This window comes from Sander lucioperca, chromosome 10 (assembly GCF_008315115.2).
Source record: "Sander lucioperca isolate FBNREF2018 chromosome 10, SLUC_FBN_1.2, whole genome shotgun sequence".
NCBI classification, from domain to species: Eukaryota; Metazoa; Chordata; class Actinopteri; order Perciformes; family Percidae; genus Sander; species Sander lucioperca.
The window spans coordinates 12260895-12269643 of NC_050182.1; positions in this window are offsets into that span (position 1 = coordinate 12260895).

Consider the following 8749-nt stretch of genomic DNA (forward strand, 5'->3'; position numbering starts at 1 on the left):
GCAGTGAATCCCCCTGACAACAACAACATGGTCATTAATGCCTGTGAGCACACATCAAATTATAGTGATAATAGATTTATTTTAATCTGTTTAATCTCTGTATGTTTTCAGAGGAACCAGTACAGGGAAAAGTACACATTGAAAATGGTAATAGAAATAGTAACCTGTAATGTATTTGCACCAACTGTGCTGAAAACAGACATGGGTCAAGTAATTTGCAAATATCAATTAGTGTTTATTTTGAGTACCAAATAGATCTGGTTTAATGATTTAGGACAATACAGATTACAGTTTTTGTCCAGCGATTGTTTAACTAAGGGACACTTCATGGGGTCATTGTACTGCACGCTCTGTGCAGAAACCCATCTGGTAGTCACATTAAAAATGTACTAAAAATAAAAATAGCAAATGCTATTTGACACAGGTTGGCTTTAACAATGACCTACTTGGCATCGTCGTCAAGTTTGTCATAATGCCAGTGCTAAATGACAGAAATCGGCATCAGAAGTGGCTCTGAATATCCCCTAAAATACGGATTTTCTGCTTAAGAGAAAATATGTTTTTAATAATTTGCATTCACAGTATTTTTTTTTATGTTTTTTGCGCCATCTAGACTGTGAATTGCCCTGAGTTTCACAATAATTAAATTATGAATATAGAGCAAGAAACATTAAGTTGGTGTTGAACCTGGAGGACCGGAATATGTATCCTCAAAAAGATTTATAATGCAGATCTGCTGCTGCTGATACAAGAGTTTAGAATAAAAATACTTCCTCTTCTATTATTAACTGGGTTGTAAATTACCAGCAGCTATATACCAGTAGGTGGTGGTGGGTTGGTGAACTCAATGGCACTTTGGCAGGAAACCAGCCATTGTTAAGAGCTCCAGTTGCATCTAAAGGAGGCCTAAAACTCTGATTTCCAAGCATGTGTCATCTCATGGTTTTCAGATGCCAATATTCCTCACCTTGAAGTCATAAAATGTTGCGATTGTTTCTTGCAGTTAGTTTGCATCACATGTTGACTCCTTAATTAAACCACATGACAGTTTGCTAGCAAACTGAGGCATCATGGTGAAGAGATTTGATCTGCCAAATAATCTAACATAAAATAATAAGAAGAAAATGTGCTTCCCTAATCTCAGAATCCGCTCCTGCCACTGCAACTCATAGTACCAATACAGTCCATGTAGTACGCAGAGAGGACTAATTCATTTTGAATCACCGTGAGGCATATGAAAACACCTCAGCACTAGTCTGACGAGGCAGGTTAAAAGTGGCAGCGCTGGTCCAGTGTGCTGTGTGAGGAAGCTGCCTGTGTGTCCCCGATAAGAGGGAGTGAGTGGTGAGCGCACGTCCGCCTACTTCAGGTGTCAGCACTTCAAACCAGAAGCAGGGCTTCAGAGGGAATGTGTAAAACTCCATATTGCAGAGGTGAAGTGGAGAATATTCTGAGTTTGTAGTATTTGATGTCTGGTGTCAACTTGTTCTTAACCTAAAAAAAAGAAAAAGATAAAAGAATCCTCGAAGTGGTGACTCACTCGATTTTTGCTCTTCAAAGCGTTCTGCCACTGTTTTCTTCCTATAGTGTGGCTCAGCGAAAGCATGTACTTTTTTTTTCTTTCTTTTTTTTTATTTGTATTTTATTGGTGCTCAGAATCTCACGTGCACATTTCAATTTTTCAGATTCGGCATGCACTTTTTAATGCACAATTTAATTTACAAGCCTCTTGTGGTGAATTACAGCAATTTACTGCATTGCAGAGTAAGGCCAATTGAATTAATAATCAAAAGATCAAAGATATCATAACATATAGCGCCAAGGCTGTTTCATTTAATGGGAAATTACTGAGCATCATTGAGAGGTGTACACCAATCAGTCCCAGTAATAAGCTGTAGGCTGATAAACTGCATATAAACAGCAATGACTGAGCTCTTAAAATCTTATTTACTTAAAGTAATAATCTCGAAGATTTTCATTTAAATAAATGTTAAGGGAGTGCCTGGGTAGTTCACCTGGTATAGCGTGCGCCCCATGTACAGAGGCTCGGTCCTCACCGCAGCGGCCATGGGTTCAATTCCGACCGACGACTCTTTGCTGGATGTCATTCCCTCTCTCTCTCCCCTTTCAAGTCTAAGCTATCCTGTCAAATTATCATTGTTGCATGTCGCTACATGCTAACGGCAGTAAAATGTCATCTTGGCTGCCATTATTGTTAAATTCTCCCCAATTCCGTGTCATATTACTTCTGAAGCATTTTCTGTTTATGTAGTAGGTTTAAAAGCCTTAATCTGCGATTTTTTACTGTAGACATTGCTGCTATATTCTATGGGGTGCCGAATGTAAAAGTTCGGTTACAATTTTTTAGCTGATGAATTTTCAACATTTAGCGCATTTTCCTCACATTTGAGACAGAAATTATATATATATATATTATATCTAAATGTTAAATGTTAAATCTAAATATTATATCTAAATCTAAATGTTAAATCTAAATCTTAAATATATATCTAAATATTATATCTAAATCTTAAATATATATCTAAATGTTAAATCTAAATCTTAAATATATATCTAAATATTATATCTGAATCTAAATCTTAAATATATATCTAAATGTTAAATGTTAAATCTAAATGTTATATCTAAATGTGTCGCCAAGTGTAAAGCTAAATATTTAGAAAATATTCAAATCCCCAAGGAAACCACGCCCACTGCAGTTGGCTGCACCGCAAGTATCAGTCAACACCAGTAGCTAAATACTGACTACAGTGGAGCTGTTCGACTAATGTTACTGGATTAAAACACTTTTCGGTCAGTATTTTGTATTACTGACTTATATCACAGACATGTCTTAATATTTGTGTGTACTATAATGCCGTTGTTTTGTTTGACTCATATCTCCTTGTGTGTTTAACGTTAGTTTGACTCATCCTTCACAAGCAATCTAGCTCACACACTGCAGCCGACATGTCATCTGAACAGGCCACTGTAACTAGCTAAGTTAGCTAGGTTTCGCAATGCGAGACTGAACAGCAGTAGACCTGTCACACTATAGCCACATGTAGCTAAGTAGTTTTTAATACTTTGGTTACATTACCGTATTTTATTAACCTGAATTATGTTGCTATATTAGCTTGCGAAGGAGCTATCCGTTGCTAACGCTAATTTATCTTAAAAAGCAGAAACGTTAGCTAACTACTGCCAAGATATGATTTCACTAGAGACCAGAGAGGTGTTGTAAGACTCATCAAGTGTTGTCATGTGTTGACACTGTCTTACAATGAAACCATATCTTGGCAGTAACATTAGTTAGCTACTCCTTTTTGACATAAATTAGCTAGCTAACGTTAGCGTTAGCAACGGATAGCTACTTTGCAAGCCAATAAAATATAGCCTTGGCAAACAGAATTAAGGTTAATAAAACACGATAACTATGTAACCAGTATTACAAACTTCTTACAAGTGGCTGGATTGTGACATTTTAGTTTTGTTCAGATGAATATGTTGGATGCATAGCTGGACTTTATCCATGCTGGGCTAATGTTAGATTGCTTGGGAAGGATGACGTTGGTCACACACGGAGATATGTAATTCAAACAACGGTATTGTGGTTAACACAACTATTAAGGCATGTCTGTAATATCGGTCGGTCAATAATATAAAATACTGTAGATCAGTGCTTTCCAACCCTTCTGGTCTGAGGTTCCCCCCACAGCCCTGTCATATAAACTCACATACCCCGCCCTATCAATTCCCAATGTGTTCACACTATTTATCATATTAAAGTGAATATTCTTACATTTTCATGCAATTGAACTGTAAACATTTAGGTTGGTTTGGTCAGAAATTCTACTAACTAGAGTCTAGTTAGTAGAATTTCTGACCAAACCAACATAAAAGGTCTAGTTACTAGACCTTTTACTTGAAGTGTGGTTAATGTTTCAAAAGTCATCCATTACTTTCAACTGTTAGCTAAGTCAGTAGGCCACTTTTAGCTATTATTTTCTACCATTGATTACTTCGCTATATGTTTTAACATATGTGTTGAGCTGTTTTGGCTGATATATTGTTTTAAATCAATCATAATTCAATTATTATTTTGATTAGTTAAGCTGCTCCACAATCTTTCCAGGTACCCACTGGCTACAGCAGAGATACCCCTTGCTGGGGCATCATGGCAGGTGTTGTGTCAAAGACTGTTTCCCTGTAGATGTCTTTCCTGCTACTTGCGATCTAATTGGAGACAAACACCCAATCAGAATTGAACTTTTGTGCAGCGCGATTTGAAGCCACTGCAGTGGGCTTGGTTTCCTTGGGGATTTGAATATTTTCTAAATATTTAGCTTTACACTTGGCGACACATTTAGATATAACATTTAGATTTAACATTTAACATTTAGATATATATTTAAGATTTAGATTTAGATATATTTAGATATATATTTAAGATTTAGATTTAACATTTAACATTTAGATATATATTTAAGATTTAGATTTAGATATAATATTTAGATATATATTTAAGATTTAGATTTAGATATAATATTTAGATTTAACATTTAATATTTAGATATAAATTTAACATTTAGATTTAGATATACCATTTAGATATACATTTAACATTTAGATTTAGATATAACATTTAGATTTAGATATAACATTTAGATATAATATTTAGATTTAACATTTAGATATAATATATATATATATATATATATATATATATATATATATATATATAAAATTTCTGTCTAAATGTGAGGAAAATGCGCTAAATGTGAGGAAAGTGAGCTAAATGTTGAAAATTCATCAGCTAAAAAATTGTAACCGAACTTTTACATTCGGCACCCCATAATATTCTATTAGTGTTCACTGCTAACTTTAGTAGCTACATGGCTAACAGCAGTAAGGGACCGTTCGGTATTTATGGAATGGACCACCAGAGGAAAATAGGGGAGGGTCATGTCCAGGGTTTCCTGCAGAAAATGTTTGTTAAGGTTGCCATCCGGCCGGGGGGGGTAGTACATCAAATTTAAATATATAATTAATACATCTCTGTAGTGCAGACTCTGTACTACACACAACAATAAATATTAAATTTAAATAATAATAAATAATTAGTAAATAACCAGCTTTTCAAAATAACAGTTGCAATGTGCAATTTTAAGCTCATTAAACTAGTTTAAAAAAAAGTGCTATAACAATTTTACTGGCATTGCTCCCATTATCCTCCGTGACACGCACTCTTCCACTTTGCCCAGCAACTCTTCTAAACAGCTCTGAGATTACAGAGCTCAGCCCATAGCTTCACACACTCCAGCAGATAGTATGCGTGAAATAAAAACTGGACACGTCATTGCACTGTGTGTAACTACGCTAACTAACCGTGTGTAGTGATTAAAAAAAACCGGACAGCTGTGTCTCAAAGACCGGGCAACAGCCGGGACGTTGAGAATCCACACGCGAGAGGTGATGATAGTTCCAGTCACTTCTTCATGTATTCACTTGGTTGAAACAAGAGAAGAAAGCCTCACTGATGTGAACAACAGGACAGAGAAACATATGTAAATGCTCTCTGCCCACCGTATGCCAACACTCTGATAAGTCCATCACCCCGTCTCCGCCCGGGCATGCCCCAGCTGCTGCACATTTGTTGACAAACTCCGACGCACACGCGACGGTGAATTGGCGATTGTTCTCACGGACACATGCGCGATATCAACTGGCTAGTTATCCTCCAGACAGCGACAGACCAGTCTCTTTTTCTTTCTCTCATTTCGGCCGTGTGGCGCGCGTGCCCGGTCGCGGTGTGAAGTGCGTCCGCGCTATTGTCCGAGATGCACTTGACGGCCTTTTGTGCAGCGGATTTTTTTTTTTTTGACGACCTAGTTAAGGCGGTAGGGTTCCCCAGCTTAGGCGGCCGCCCGAGCTGCAAAGTGCTGCGGGAAACCCTGATGTATTTTTATTCTTTGTTGAGGGGAGGGTCACCCAACATGTTTTAGTCTGGGGGGGGGTCACACAACTTTTATATTCATGAAACGGCAACATTTCAAAGTGGCTTGTTTGGTGCATATGTTTCCATGTAGCTCTCAGTCTCTGCCCCTGCTACCAGATGGGTCTGACCCATGAGCTTGCTGGGGGGGCAGAGGGAGCACTGCTCCCCTGGTGGCTGAAACGGGTAATTGCATTGTTTAAAAAATGAGTGGAATAATTATGTTTGGCATGACCAGACATTTAATAAATATTTTAAATAATACAAAACAACTAAATGGTGGTAGGTAATACGTCTGATTTCATATACTGCTTTAGTAAAAAAAATATTACCTGGCTGACGATGGGAGCAGCAGGACTCAAAAAACAAAAATTACTCTTGCACTATGTCTGGACATCTTGCCGTGCCAACGTTGCAATAAAGGTTTCCTAAATGCCATGTATATACATGTGATGTCAGCTTACTAATTGATTGCGGGTTTTGTGTAGATTTGGACTTTTATACATTTATTCCACTTTGTTTAAACAGCGAAGTGGAGAGGCCTCGTTCACCTGTTTGGAGCTGGCTAGTGAATGTGACGCTCGTAGGCCTTGATGGATACACCGTATCATTTACCTTTTTGTGGGTCTACTGATCGTTGTGGATTACTTTTTTTCGTGTCATTGGATTACGGCAAAATACGGATTTTTTTTCTTAACGTGTCTTAACATTTTATGGTGTGATTGCATTTCGTTTCTGCGTTTGGAGAGGCATCTCAACAGAATGTAGGTCAAACACTGATTGTTCACTGTTACATTTTAGTTGAATTTAAGTGTCGGGGCATTCCGCCACCGTCTGTCTATTGCGTTCCAAGACAGCCATGCTGCGATTGGATTTCATAAGGTCGAATTGTTAAATTGTTACAATGTAATTTAAAATCTGCTTTAAAAATAAACATATATGTTTTGGATAATGTTCAGCTTTACCTATATAGCTAAAATATACAATGACTGAGGAAGCCTAGTCCATAGCAACCAGTTTGTGTGGTGAATTAATTACCCAGTGTGCTTTGCTGAATGGTCGCAATGTTTTTATTGTTTTATTTCAGGTGAATACTAGTTAATTAGAGGAGTAACTTAGTAGTTGAAGTAATCAGTCCCTCCAGGATTTCGCGGCCTTTTTTTTTTAGATTGTTGCGGCCCAAAATGCCTGATTTCGCGGGACCTTTTGTAAAAAATTGCGATAAAAGTTGCGATGTCTTTTGTATGTTTGTTGCAGTGAAGTTGCGGGAGACAGTGAAAGTTGCAAAAAATTTGCGATTTTTTTTTTGTATAGTTCTTTCAAAATAAAAAGTAAACTTGTTTTGGGGAGAATAAAATTACTCTGGGCTGAGTTTTCCTAGTAACCTTACCAAAAAGGCTCAGGATGCTGTAAATGTTGGTATAATGTGAAAATGGTTGGTGGATTTAAGACAAAAAAATAATAATTTATTGAATGAATCAAATTTGAACATATCTGTCAGTGGCTTGTTGATTTTTACATTGTTAGTTATTTTCCTATCCTGGCCTGGGCTGGGACACACATTCATACAGTTTGATAATACCGACTTTAACTTATCATTGCACTTACAATAACGAGCGCAGCTGTCCTCAATTTAGGTCATCGTGTCGTCTCATCTCCTTTTTCTCCTGCATCCACCGTGTGTGTGTTGTTTGTGTGTGTTGTTTGTGTGTGTGTCTGTGTGTGTGTCTGTTTGTGTGTGTGCAAGCATCAGTCGCGGGGGGTACGGAGCAGTAGCCCCGCCCGCTGCAGAGAGCTGACAGCCAGGATGGAAACAGCAGCAACTTCAGCGACTTTTAAATCGTTAAAGTCTACATTGATGTTAAAATGTATCGGATGGTCTGAAATGTTTTGCACGGTCTTTCGCTGTACGTTTTGTTGGTAAATGAGTCACACACACGTCTCGTCTTCATATCAAAAACAAGGAAATGATCAACCCGTTCTCACTCCCGATTGGTCATTGGCTCTCAGAGTGCACGTGGGACTGCTGTGGATTGGTTGAAGTCGCAGGAAACTTCAGGTTATTGGTCAAATGTGCGGAAAAGTTGCGGTGATTGGTCAAAATTGCGAGTCGCACCAAATTTGCGGTGATTGGTTGAATTTGCGTGAATTTGCGTGAATTGGCGCGATCGCGACATCGCAAAATCCTGGAGGGACTGAGTAATGCAGGAAGTGTGCATTTAGTTTCCATGCTTATTGTGTTTCCACAACAATGTTAGTGAGTAAATCTACTGAAATGGCCACCACACCATAACAGAGGAGTGTGATGTATAAGATGAGAAGACAGAGGTTAAATCATGTAAGTCATGGCTGTAAAAAATAAAGGGCATCTGCACATCTTTGCCAAGTGCTAACCAGTACAGAAGAAATCCATAAATTGATGGGGAGGGTCATGCTTCTTATCACAATCATTTTGGAGGGTCATTGAATTTTCTTTACTGGTGAAGGGAGGGTCAAGTTTAATTTTACTAAAGATCCCAAAACTCCTCTGGTGGCACTTTATATAAATAACGAACAGTCCCTAAACAATGTCATCTGGGCTGCCAATGTTGTTAAGTTCTCCCCAATTCCGGGTCGCATTACTACTGAAACATGTTCAATTGGGTAGTGTTTGGTTCAGAAGCCTTGCTGCTTCGTTCAATTACAATCTAAGGTTAGCCTAGTGCCGAATATTAAGTAGCTGCATGCTAACGCGACATAGCTGTAATGCTGGTA